We start from the raw sequence: 12,418 nt of genomic DNA on the forward strand, positions 1-12,418 counted from the left end.
CAAGTCATGCCCACAATGGTTGGCCGAACAACACAGAACCCAACAAGAACAAATCGGAAGTTGAGCGGGTGGTTAAGAAGGTGCATGGTGTGTTGGCCTTGTTTGTCAGGCCATCGAGTTCAAGAACCACCCGGCAATGTTGCTGTCCTAGAAATCTAATTCACGTTCAAATGAAGACTGATTCTGGCTCTATAAAACTCCGGTTAGACCACACTTGGAATGTTGTGTTCAGTAGTACTTGGCTCATAGAAGAATGTGGAAGCTTTAGAAACGGTATAGAAGAGATTAACCAGGATGCTACTAGGATTAGAGACCATGTTTTATGAGGAAAGGTCAGCCAAGCTGGGGCTTTTCCCTTTGGAGAGAAGGAGGATGAAAGGTGTACAAGATCATGAGAGGTGTAGGTTGAGTGAACAGTCAGTCAGTGCTTTAATCCCTCAGGATGGAAATTATTATGGTGATTGGAGGGAAGTATAGGGCGGTGTCAGGTAGCTTTTTCACACAGAGACTGGTGGGTGTGTAGAACATACTGCCAGGGACAGATACACCAGGGACATTTAAGAAATTCTTAGATGGGCACATGAATGATAGAAAAATGGAGGAGGGAAGAGTTACATAGAAACATAGAAAACCTACAGCACAATATAGGCCCTTTGCCCCACAAAGCTGTGCCAAACATGTTCTTACCTTAGAACTACCTAGGCTTGCCCATAGCCCTCTACTTTTCTAAGCTCCATGTACCTATCCAGGAGTCTCGTAAAAGACCCTATAGTTTCCGCCTCCACCGCCAGCAGCCCATTCCACACACTCGCCATTCTCTGCGTAAAAAACTTACCCCTGCCATTTCCTCTGTACCTACTTCCAAGCACCTTAAAACCATGCCCTCTTGTGCTAGCCATTTCAGCCCTGGGAAAAAGCCTCTGACTATCCACACGATCAATGCCTCTCATTATCTTGTACAGCTCTATCAGGTCACCTCTCATCCTCCGTCGCTCCAAGGAGAAAAGGCCGAGTTCACTCAACCTATTCTCATAAGGCATGCTCCCCAATCCAGGCAACATCCTTGTAAATCTCCTCTGCACCCTTTCTATGGTTTTCACGTCCTTCCTGTAATGAGGCGACCAGAACTGAGCACAGTACTCCAAGTAGTGTCTGACCAGGGTCCTATTTAGCTGCAACATTGCCTCTCAGCTCTTAAACTCAATCCCACGGTTGATGAAGGCCAATGCACCGTATGTCTTCTTAACCACGGAGTCAACCTGCATAGCAACCTTGAGTGTCCTATGGACTCAGACCCCAAGATCCCTTTGATCCTCCACACTGCCAATAGTCTTACCATTAATGCTATATTCTGCCATCATACTTGACCTACCAAAATGAACCACCTCACACTTATCTGGATTGAACTCCATCTGCCACTTCTCAGCCCAGTTTTGCATCCTATCAATGTTCCACTGTAACATCTGACAGCCCTCCACATTATCCACAACACCTCTAACCTTTGTGTCCTCAGCAAAGTTACTAACCCATCCCTCCATTTCCTCATCCAGGTCATTTATAAAAATCACAAAGAGTAGGGGTCCAAGAACAGATCCCTGAGGCACACCACTGGTCACCAACTTCCATGCAGAATATGACTCGTCTACAAGCACTCTTCGCCTTCTGTGGGCAAGCCAGTTCTGGATCCACAAAGCAATGTTCCCTTGGATTCCATGCCTCCTTACTTTCTCAATAAGCCTTGCATGGGGTACCTTATCAAATGCCTTGCTGAAATCCATATACACTACGTCTATGGCTCTACCTTCAATGTGTTTCGTCACATCCTCAAAAAATTCAATCAGGCTCATAAGGCACAATACATCAAAGTTGCTGGTGAACGCAGCAGGCCAGGCAGCATCTATAGGAAGAGGCGCAGTCGACGTTTCAGGCCGAGACCGTTCGTCAGGACATAAGGCACAACCTGGCTTTGACAAAACGATGCAGGCTATTCCTAATCATATTATGCCTCTCCAAATGCCTAGAAATCCTGCATCTCGGGCTCTTCTCAGATTAGATTGATTTTAGAGTTGGTTAAAGGGTCAGCACAACATCGTGGACTGAAAGGCCTGCACTGTGTTGTAATGTTCTGTGTCCTATGTTCTAAAACAACAGCCATAAAACAAGACCCGTTCCTCCCACCCACACATAGACACAGTCCTCTGACACCAAGACAGTCCGCTTTCTCATTCACCAGCCTCCAGCAGCTTCACACTCAAACGCAGACACCCAGACATTGTGCCTTCGACTACCCCAGCAGACACACAGAGACCCACAGACATGGGGCTCCAGGATTTGCTGTGACCATATAAAATATAAACTGCAATGCTATGACTGCTTTGTTTTTTCATCACCACAATGTTTCATGGTACCCATACGTAGTTTGACAAAAGGGCCCATATCCAGGAACACCTTCAGCATCTGCTGGTGCTTGTGATTAAGAGCTTTCCACGAACAGGCCCTTCCACTCTTTCCCACTTTTATGGTCAGGGAATAACCTGTAGCCATGACCCTTCACCTTTACCCTTTAATGTTCTGTGTTCTATAGAATAATGGAGAGTTATGCAAGACCATAAGGTATAGAAGCAGAAGTAGGCCATTCAGCCCTTCAAGTCTGCTCCACCATTCAATCATGGGCTGATCCACTTCATCCCATCATCCCCACTCCCCTGCTTTCTCCCCATACCTTTTGATGCCCTGGCTAATCAAGAACCTTTCTATCTCTGCCTTAAATACACCCAATAACGTGGCCTCCACAGCCACTCATGGCAACAAATTCCACAGATTTACCACCCTCTGACCAAAGTAATTTCTCCGCATCTCTATTCCAAATGGACGTCCTTCAATCCTGAAGTCGTGCCCTCTTGTCCTAGACTCCCCTACTATGGGAAATAACTTTGTCATATCTAATCTGTTCAGGCCCTTTAATGTTCGGAATGTTACTATGAGATCCCCCCACATTCTCCTGAACTCAGAGAAAACAGCCAAAGAGCTGCCAGACATTCCTCATACAGTAACCCTTTCATTCCTGGAATCATTATCATGAATCTTCTCTGAACCCCCTCCAATGTCAGTATATCCCTTCTAAAATAAAGAGCCCAAAACTGCACACAATATTCCAAGTGTGGTCTCACAAGTGCCTTACAGATCCTCAACATCACATCCCTACTCTCATATTCTATACCTCTAGAAATGAATGCCAACATTGCATTCGCCTTCTTCACAGCCAACTCAACCTGGAGGTTAACTTCTAGGGTATCTTGCACAAGGACTCCCAGGTTTCTTTGCATTTCTGCATTTTGAATTCTCTCCCCATCTAAATAATAGTCTGCCCGTTTACCTCTTCCACCAAAGTGCAGGACCATGGAACGCCACTGGTAACCAGCAGCCGGCCAGAATAGGATCCCTTTATTCCCACTCTCTCTTTTCTGCCAACCAGCCAATGCTCCACCCATGCTAGTAACTTCTCTGTAATTTCATGGGCTCTTATCTTGCTAAGCAGCCTCATGTGCAGCACCTTGTCAAAGGCCTTCTGAAAATCCAAGTACACCACGTCTACTGCATCTCCTTTGTCTACCATGCTTGTAATTTCCTCAAAAAATTGCAGTAGGTTTGTCAGGCAGGATTTTCCTTTCAGGAAACCATGCTGGCTTTGGCCTATCTTGTCATGTGCCTCCAGGTACTCTGTAATCTCATCCCTAACAATCGATTCCAACAACTTCCCAACCACTGATGTCAGGCTAACAGGTCTATAGTTTCCTTTCTGCTGCCTCCCACCCTTCTTAAAAGTAGAGTAACATTTGCAATTTTCCAGTCATCTGGTAAAATGCCAGAATCTATCGATTCTTGAAAGATCATCGTTAATGCCTCCACAATCTTTCCAGCTACTTCCTTCAGAACCCAAGGGTGCATTCTATCAGGTCCAGGAGATTTATCCACCCTCAGACTATTAAGTTTCCCGAGCACCTTCTCAGTCATAATTTTCACTGCACAAACTTCACTTCCCTGACACTCTTGAATGTCCGGTGAGTGGCCTGAAACAGAAGCAGAGGTCTTGATAACAGGTACAAGGTAACAAGAGGCAGTAACAAAGCAGGGTAACACCACTGGTCCCTGGATCAGTCCCACTTCCACTGCAAGTCTAACACCTCACTCAATCCAACTTGTAACACACACCGGCTATCTGTTATTCTATATGTTGTTAGGTACCCCATAACTGGGTTGCCAAACCAGCAGAAATGGATCACTCAGTTGGAGTTTGGATTACTAGAACTAAGAAAGTTTTATTAAAGAAACAAGCAACACAGTACTCTAACCAAAAGGATAATGAATGCAACAGTTCAGCAATGATAAACATTCATGTACACAGAATTAAGATAACAGGATTAATCAAGCTCTATTGTTGTCTAGGGGTAAATGACCAGTTTCAAAGTGACGCAAAGTTCAGTTCAATTTAGTTCAGTTCCATTCGCAGTAATCGCTGCCGTGGCGATGGACAGTGGGGGGAAGGAGAGAGAGAGCAAAACGAATGAATATTCAAAACGACTTCCACACAGACCTTCGCAGTCAGCTTTCGGGCGAGTCCTTTGTGATGTCATCTGAGGTCACCGACCGTGACCCCCCCCCCCCCCGTTTCTAGATACAAATCGTTTCCCTGCGGTGAACCTGGCACCCAGGCAAGGGTGGACACACACCAGGTTCCCGCTGATCGTGCCTTTCCACCCTGTGTGTCTATGGCCTGATCCCGCAACCGGCTTTCCAAAAGCTTCCCACCGACTTGTGAGAGGCGCACCGCTTCCAGGATTTCGTTACCTCGGGTGTCGTGTGTGTCCTGCCTTAGTGAACCTGTCCCTTTTTATCCCCCTGCTGGGGTATCGCCTGTCCATCACTTCAAACAGTTCAGGGTTCAAAGGGGGAGCCGCTCTTGACAGCTCTCCTTCCCTTCATTAACATCTCCAAATGCTGCCCCATTGTTTTCCTTATCTCTCTCTCTTCTGAAGACAGGTGGCAGACCAACTGCTGATCCCACTGGTGCCAACACAGGACAGCTACATCTTAATCTATGTGTATTCTTGTCACACTTCCCCCCTTTAAGGATTTTTACCGGGGGGGTAAAAATTACAAACATGAATACATTATTTGGTACACACAAATATACATCTTTATCAGCTATTTGGCTAATACAGCGAGTCTGAAGTTGTCAACACCTTGACAGACAGTCAGCCATCACATTTTCTGTTCCTTTTATATGTGTTATTAATAATCCCTTAGACCAGGCTCCAATTTAGCAAACTTCATAGTGGCCAAAAACACTGATGAATTGCGATCAATGTAACCTCTCATTTGGTTTTGTCCCGGACCACAATAACAAGGGTCGTCCCATTCCGACTTAGTTTTCTCTCGCAAGGGCTTAGTAGGAGGGGGAGGGGTAGTAACCGCAGAGTTATTGCAAAACTTCCTACAGTACCCCACCATCTCCAAGAGCCTTCTGAAGGCCCTCTTGTCTGTCGGGGTTGGGATGTCAGAGATAGCCCGCACTTTAGCTTGCATTGCTGCCAGCTGCCCGTGTCACCACAATTCCCGGTAAGTGACCTTCGTGTGGCTGAACTCATTTTTTTCAAGGTTCACTATCAAGCTGGCTTCAGACAGCCGTATTAAATTGCCAATACACACCTCTGTATTCGTCAGCCCTTTAGTCACTGAATTACTCATTCTATATGGTTGTTGCTCGCTAGGGTAACCTAGTGTAACAGACACCACCCAACATCCCAGTTCTTTGCATCGCCTTGGGACAATCAAACACACGTGTGCAAGTCATTTAATTACTTCTCCTAAACAGTCGCTTTGTTCGGGGATTAAGGGAGAGACCTTATCAGCAGAGCTGGCCAAAACAATAGCCTTCTCCCATCTGGTCGATACCATACTCATCTTTTCAAAATGGTTTTTTTCTCTTATCAGGGGGACCCTAGCTTCATTGATTTCCGCGCTAACACCGACTAGGTTTGTTAGCATATCAAAAGCCTGTGACCGTCTCAGTTCACGTCAGTCATAATCAATAACATCCTTCCCCCTGGGCAGCCGGTAAACCTCTTTCATGATTCCACCAACTGTTCCCTCCAGTACCGCAAAATGTCCACCGGGGGGTACCTTGTGGGCCAGGTTAAAAACCTCATCCCCATAACTCTCTTGCACCACCCCCCATTCCTCATCTGCGGGTACGGCACTTGGTCTCCCTTGCTTCCTTAGCACTTCCTCCTCTACACAATAGCCTACTAGTTCCCTTGTTAAGTCTGTGTCAGAGAGAGCTGTCTCTGCCAAAACCATCAGCCCTTCGTCTCGCTCCTGCGTCTGCACAAATTCTTTCCTGGCTACTGCTACATCTGTCCCAGCTCCCTCACTACACTCCTTCTTTTCACTTTCAACCCCCTTCTCGTACAAGGCTGGCAGAAACGTCTCAGCTAAATTTACTACCGCGGTCCCATGATGAACCTGTGAGTCCATGGGCGGGGCCTCAATGCTGGCAGGCTGACCTGTCAATCTCACGGCTGGGAACACGATTCCCCCGGCGAGGTCATTACCGAGCAAGACTTCCACGCCTTTCATCAGTAATTCGGACCTCACCCCGATCGTGACTAGTCCAGAGACCAGGTTGCTTTGTAAGTGTATCTGGTGCAAAGGGACTGACTCTGTCCCTTCCCCAATACCTTTGTCCTTGACCTCCCCAGTCTGGGTCTCTGAGCTAAACTCTAATACACTCTTCAGTATCAGTGACTGACACGCTCCCGTATCTCTCCAGATCCGCACTGGAACTGGTTTTAACCCCTCCTTCACTGACACCAATCCGGACGAGATAAACTTCTCGCGCCCTTCCTTAACTTTGGCAGACCTGTCCTTCCCTAGCAGTTCGTTTACCAGCTCGATACAACCAGTTAAGATCGCCGTTTTTCCTTTTCCCGTCTCCTTCTTTGGGGCAAAGCACCTGGACGCAAAGTGTCCGACTTTCCCGCAATTATAACAGACGACCCCAGGAGACTTCCTATCAGACAGCTCCCAGTCTACCTTATCCTTCTCACTAGTCCCCGGCTTACTTTCTGACTTTTCTGGCAGACTCTCCCCGCCGTCCTGACTACCCTTCTGGTAGCCTTTACTCAGGGCAAACTTCATTTTATGCATCAACGCATACTCATCCGCTAACTTAGCAGTTGCAGCTAACGTGGCTGCCTCTTTCTCATCTAGGTAGGGTCTCATACCCTCAGGGACACAACCCTTCGAGGTGCACCAACGCTCACAATATGTCTGCATCTCACGGGCAAACTCTAAATACGTGCGGTCCCACTGCTTCCTCGCATTCCAGAACCTCTGCCGGTATGCCTCCGGGACCAACTCATAAATCCTGAGGATGGCCTCTTTCACCACCTCATACCTCTGGGCATCTTCTGCGGACAAAGCTGAGTAAGCTTCTTGGGCTTTCCCTTTCAGTACACTCTGAAGCAAAACAGCCCACTTATCCCTCAGCCAGTCCTGACTTGTAGCAACTTTTTCGAAATGGAGAAAGTACCGATCCACGTCGGTATCGTCAAATGGGGGAACCAGCCTAACCTCCTGGGTCGCCCGGAACCCTCCACCTTGGTTCGGCACGGGCCCCTGCTCTGCCCATATCCTTAACTTCTCCAGCTCGAATTCCCTTTCCCTCTGTTTCTCTTCTCGCTCCCACTGTCTCTCTCTCTCCTGCCTTTCTAACTCTTTCTCTCTCTCTTGCCTTTCTAACTCTCTCTCCTTCTCTTCTCGCTCCAACTGTCTGTCCCTCTCTTTCTCTTCTCGCTCCAACTGCCGTACCCGGAACTCGTGCTCGAATCTCAGTTTTTCAAGCTGCACCTGTACCGCGTCTCTGGCAGGTTTTTCAATAGACACCACCTCCAGCTCGCCTTGGGGAAACACACCTTTAGATACATAGTGCTCTACGATAGCTCTGTGTATCTCCTCTCTCTTCATTGTCGACTTCCCCTTAGCAAGATTCAACTGTTTGGCCACTGCTACCAATTCCGATTTCCTGGCATCCTCTAATGCCTCCAAGGTCGGCGCCTTTATAATTTCCTCAGCCTCCATTTCTGCTGTTTGTCTTTTCTTTCTTTCGGGAATCTTGACCCAATCAATTTACTCCGTCCCAAATTTAGCGTTCAAAATCACAGACGAGAACCCCACTTATGTTACGTACCCCGTAAATGGGTTGCCAAACCAGCAGAAATGGATCACTCAGTTGGAGTCTGGATTACTAGAACTAAGAAAGTTTTATTAAAGAAACAAGCAACACAGTACTCTAACCAAAAGGATAATGAATGCAACAGTTCAGCAATGATAAACATACATGTACACAGAATTAAGATAACAGGATTAATCAAGCTCTATCGTTGTCTAGGGGTAAATGACCAGTTTCAAAGTGACGCAAAGTTCAGTTCAATTTAGTTCAGTTCAGTTCACAGTAATCGCTGCCGTGGCGATGGACAGTGGGGGGAAGGAGAGAGAGAGCAAAACAAATGAATATTCAAAACGACTTCCACACAGACCTTCGCAGTCAGCTTTCGGGCGAGTCCTTTGTGATGTCATCTGAGGTCACCGACCGTGACCCCTCCGTTTCCAGATACAAATCGTTTCCCTGCGGTGAACCTGGTACCCAGGCCAGGGTGGACACACACCAGGTTCCCGCCGATCAGGCCTTTCCACCCTGAGCGTCTATGGCCTGGTCCCGCGATCAGCCGTCCAAAAGCTTTCCACCGACTTGTGAGAGGTGCACCGCTTCCAGGGTCTCGTTACCTCGGGTGTCGTGTGTGTCCTGCCTTAGTGAACCTGTCCCTTTTTATCCCCCTGCTGGGGTATCGCCTGTCCATCACTTCAAACAGTTCAGGGTTCAAAGGGGGAGCCGCTCTTGACAGCTCTCCTTCCCTTCATTAACATCTCCAAATGCGGCTCCATTGTTTTCCTTATCTCTCTCTCTTCTGAAGACAGGTGGCAGACCAACTGCTGATTCCACTGGTGCCAACACAGGACAGCTACATCTTAATCTATGTGTACTCTTGTCACAATATAAACCCCTGGATTAGATGGCAACCTGTAACCTACTCCTAGGAATCTATTATTCGACATATAAACACCCTGAATTAGATCCCAGCCTGTAACCTACTTAATGGGGATCTGTTATTCTATATTTAACTCCATGCCCAAACCCCTGGATTAGATCCCAGCCTGTAACCCACTCCTAGGCAAATGTTATTCTGTAGGTAAACCCCCAAATTACTGGATTAGATCCCAGTCTGTCACCCACTCCAGAGAATCTGGAGGATCTGGAGGATCTGGAGGATCTATTTTTCTCTGTATAAACACCCCTATTACCTGGATTAGATTCCAGCCTGTAACTTCTCATGGGGATCTGTTATTCTAAATATAAACCCCTTCAAACCCCTGGGTTAGACCCCAGACTGTAACCCACTCCCAGCATTTGATCCCAGGTATCTGTTATGCTACATATAAACCCCCTGAACACTCCAATTCGACCCTAGTTAGAGGGTCCAAGCTGTATAAGAATAGGAGCAGAATCTGGCTGTTCGGCCCATTGAGTCTACTCTGCCATTCCATCATTCCTCTCAATCCCATTCTCCTGGCTTCTCCCCTTAACCTTTGACACCCTTACTTATCAAGATATTGTCAACCTCCGCTTTACATGTATCCATTGATTTGGCCTCCATGGCCATCTGTGGCAATGAATTCCACAAGTTCGCCACCCTCTGGCTAAAGAAATTCCTCATCTCTGTTCTAAAGGGACGTCCTTCTTTTCTGAGGCTGGACTCACCCACTGCAGGAAACATCCACTCCACATCCACTCTTTATAGGCCTTTAATACTTACAAGCGATTCTGCGGATGCTGGAAATCCAGAGCAACACACACCAAAGTGCTGGAGGAACTCAGCAGGTCAGGAGTCACCGATGGAAATGAATAAATAGTCGATGCTGTATACTGGGACCCTTCATCAGGATTGGCTTTCAATATTAGATAGATTTCAATGAGAGCCCCGTCCCCATTCTTCTAAACTTCAGCGAGTACTGGCCCAGAACCATCAAATGCACTTCATGCATTAACCCTTTCATTCATGGGATCATTCTCGTGAACCTCCTCTGGACCCTCTCCAATGCCAGAATATCCTTTCTGAGATAAAGGGCCCAAAACTGCTCATGATACTCCAAGTGTGGTCTGACCCACGCCTTACAAAGTACCTCAGCATTAACACTATAATTTCCCACTATAATTTCCTCCAGTTACTTTAAAATTATGGCCCTTTGTATTACCCATTTCCATCCTGAGAAAATGTCTCTGGCTAGCCTCTCTATCTATGCCTCTTCTCATTATATACACCTCGATCAAGTCATCTCTCATCCTCTTTCATTCCTGAAAGAAAAGCCCAGCTTGTTCAGCCTAACCTCACAAGACACGCTCTCTAATCCAGACAGCATCCTGGTAAATCTACTCTGCACTCTCTCTAAAGCTTCCACATCCTGTCATTCTTTCTTCTCCCCTCCCCCCCATACAGCAAATGATACAGAAGTTTGAGAACAGGTATCAACAAGCTCAAGGACAGCTTCTACTCCACTGTAATCAGCCCTTGGAACAGACTTGATTAATAAAGAAGAATTCTTGATCTCCCTACTTGTCTTGCTGTTACCCTTGTAATTTCTTTATTTGTGTGAAGTGATTCACAATGCAGAGCTGAGAGATGGCAGACGCATTTCAAACTGGAGAAGTGTGAAGCGATTCAGTTTGGAAGGTTGGACTTGCAGGCAGAGTACAGAGTTAATGGCAGGATTCTTGGCAGTGTGGAGAAACAGAGAGATCTTGGGATCCAAGTCTATAGATTGCTCAAAGCTGCCATGCAAGGTGATAGGGTGGTTAAGAAGGTGAATGGTATGTTGGCCTTATTAGACCACACTTGGAATATTGAATTCATCTCTGGTCGCCTCATTATAGGAAGGATGTGGAAGCTTTAGAGAGAGTGCAGAGGAGATTTACCAGGATGCTGTCTGGATTAGAGAGCATGTCTTGTGAGGTTAGGCTGAACAAGCTGGGCTTTTCTTTCAGGAATGAAAGAGGATGAGAGATGATTTGATCGAGGTGTATATAATGAGAAGAGGCATAGATAGAGAGGCTAGCCAGAGACATTTTCTCAGGATGGAAATGGGTAATACAAAGGGCCATAATTTTAAAGTAACTGGAGGAAATTATAGTGGGATGTCAGAGATAAGTTTTTTACACAGAGAGTGGTGGATGCATCGAGCACCCAGCCAGGGGTGATGGTAGAGCAGCAGCATTGGGGATATTTAAGAATCTCTTAGACAGGCACATACATGACAGAAATATGGAGGACTATGGGGAAAGGAAGGGTTAGGTTGATCTTAAAACAGGTTAGAGGGTCAACACAGCATTGTGGGCTGAAGGGCCTGTACTGGGCTCTAATGTTCTATGTACCTGCACTGCACTTTTTACCACCTTGGGATGAGCTGTCGGACGGCACGAGGCAATTACAAAGAAGACATGCCAGTGGCGTTTAAGGGTACTTGGTATGTCACCAAAGACTCTAGTAAATCTCTACAGATGTATGGTGGGCAGTATTCTGACTGGTTGCATCACAGCCTGGTGTGGACAGGGTCTCTACACAGGACAGGACAAAGCTGCAGAGGGTTGTGAACTCAGCCAGCTCCACCAAGAGTAAGTGATGATAATAAACCCACTGCCAATCAGCCTCTGTGTGAGGCGAGAGTCAGCAGCTGAATCTGGGCTGAATGTCTGTTGGACAGCATTGTTTCCCGATGTGTATATGTGAGAATAAGGGTGAATTGGCCTTGATTATATTGCTAGTATTCCACCAACCAGAGCACGTCTGTCACTCACCCTCCAGAACCCACTAGAGAACGTTAATATAGCAATCACCTCCACAGAATGTCACTAAGTTAAGGTTGAAGCCTCCCCACAGCTGCAAGAGATTTTCCAACAGGTGAGAGCAACTCCCTGGACAGGGAGACAGATCTTAAGAAGACGATGTGTAGAGACAGAGAGGAGACAGCAGAACTTGGCTCAGAAGGTAGAGTGAAGGAAAGGAAATTGGAATGCAAGGGAGATCAGGAGTGGGGGAATGTCTCAGGGAAGCTGCAGGGACAAAAATACAGTACATGAAATGAATTGGGGGGGGGAATGGGGTCACTTCTTTTCAAGACTCAAAATTGTTTAGTGTCATCTCCAGTACACAAGTGTCAAGGGAGAATGAAATAATCCTTACTCCAGATCTGATGCAGCAAAAAAATCATAAGACTAGAAGACGTAGGAGCAGAATAAGGCCAT

The sequence above is a fragment of the Mobula hypostoma genome, chromosome 6 (genome assembly GCF_963921235.1).
Source record: "Mobula hypostoma chromosome 6, sMobHyp1.1, whole genome shotgun sequence".
Classification (NCBI taxonomy): domain Eukaryota; kingdom Metazoa; phylum Chordata; class Chondrichthyes; order Myliobatiformes; family Myliobatidae; genus Mobula; species Mobula hypostoma.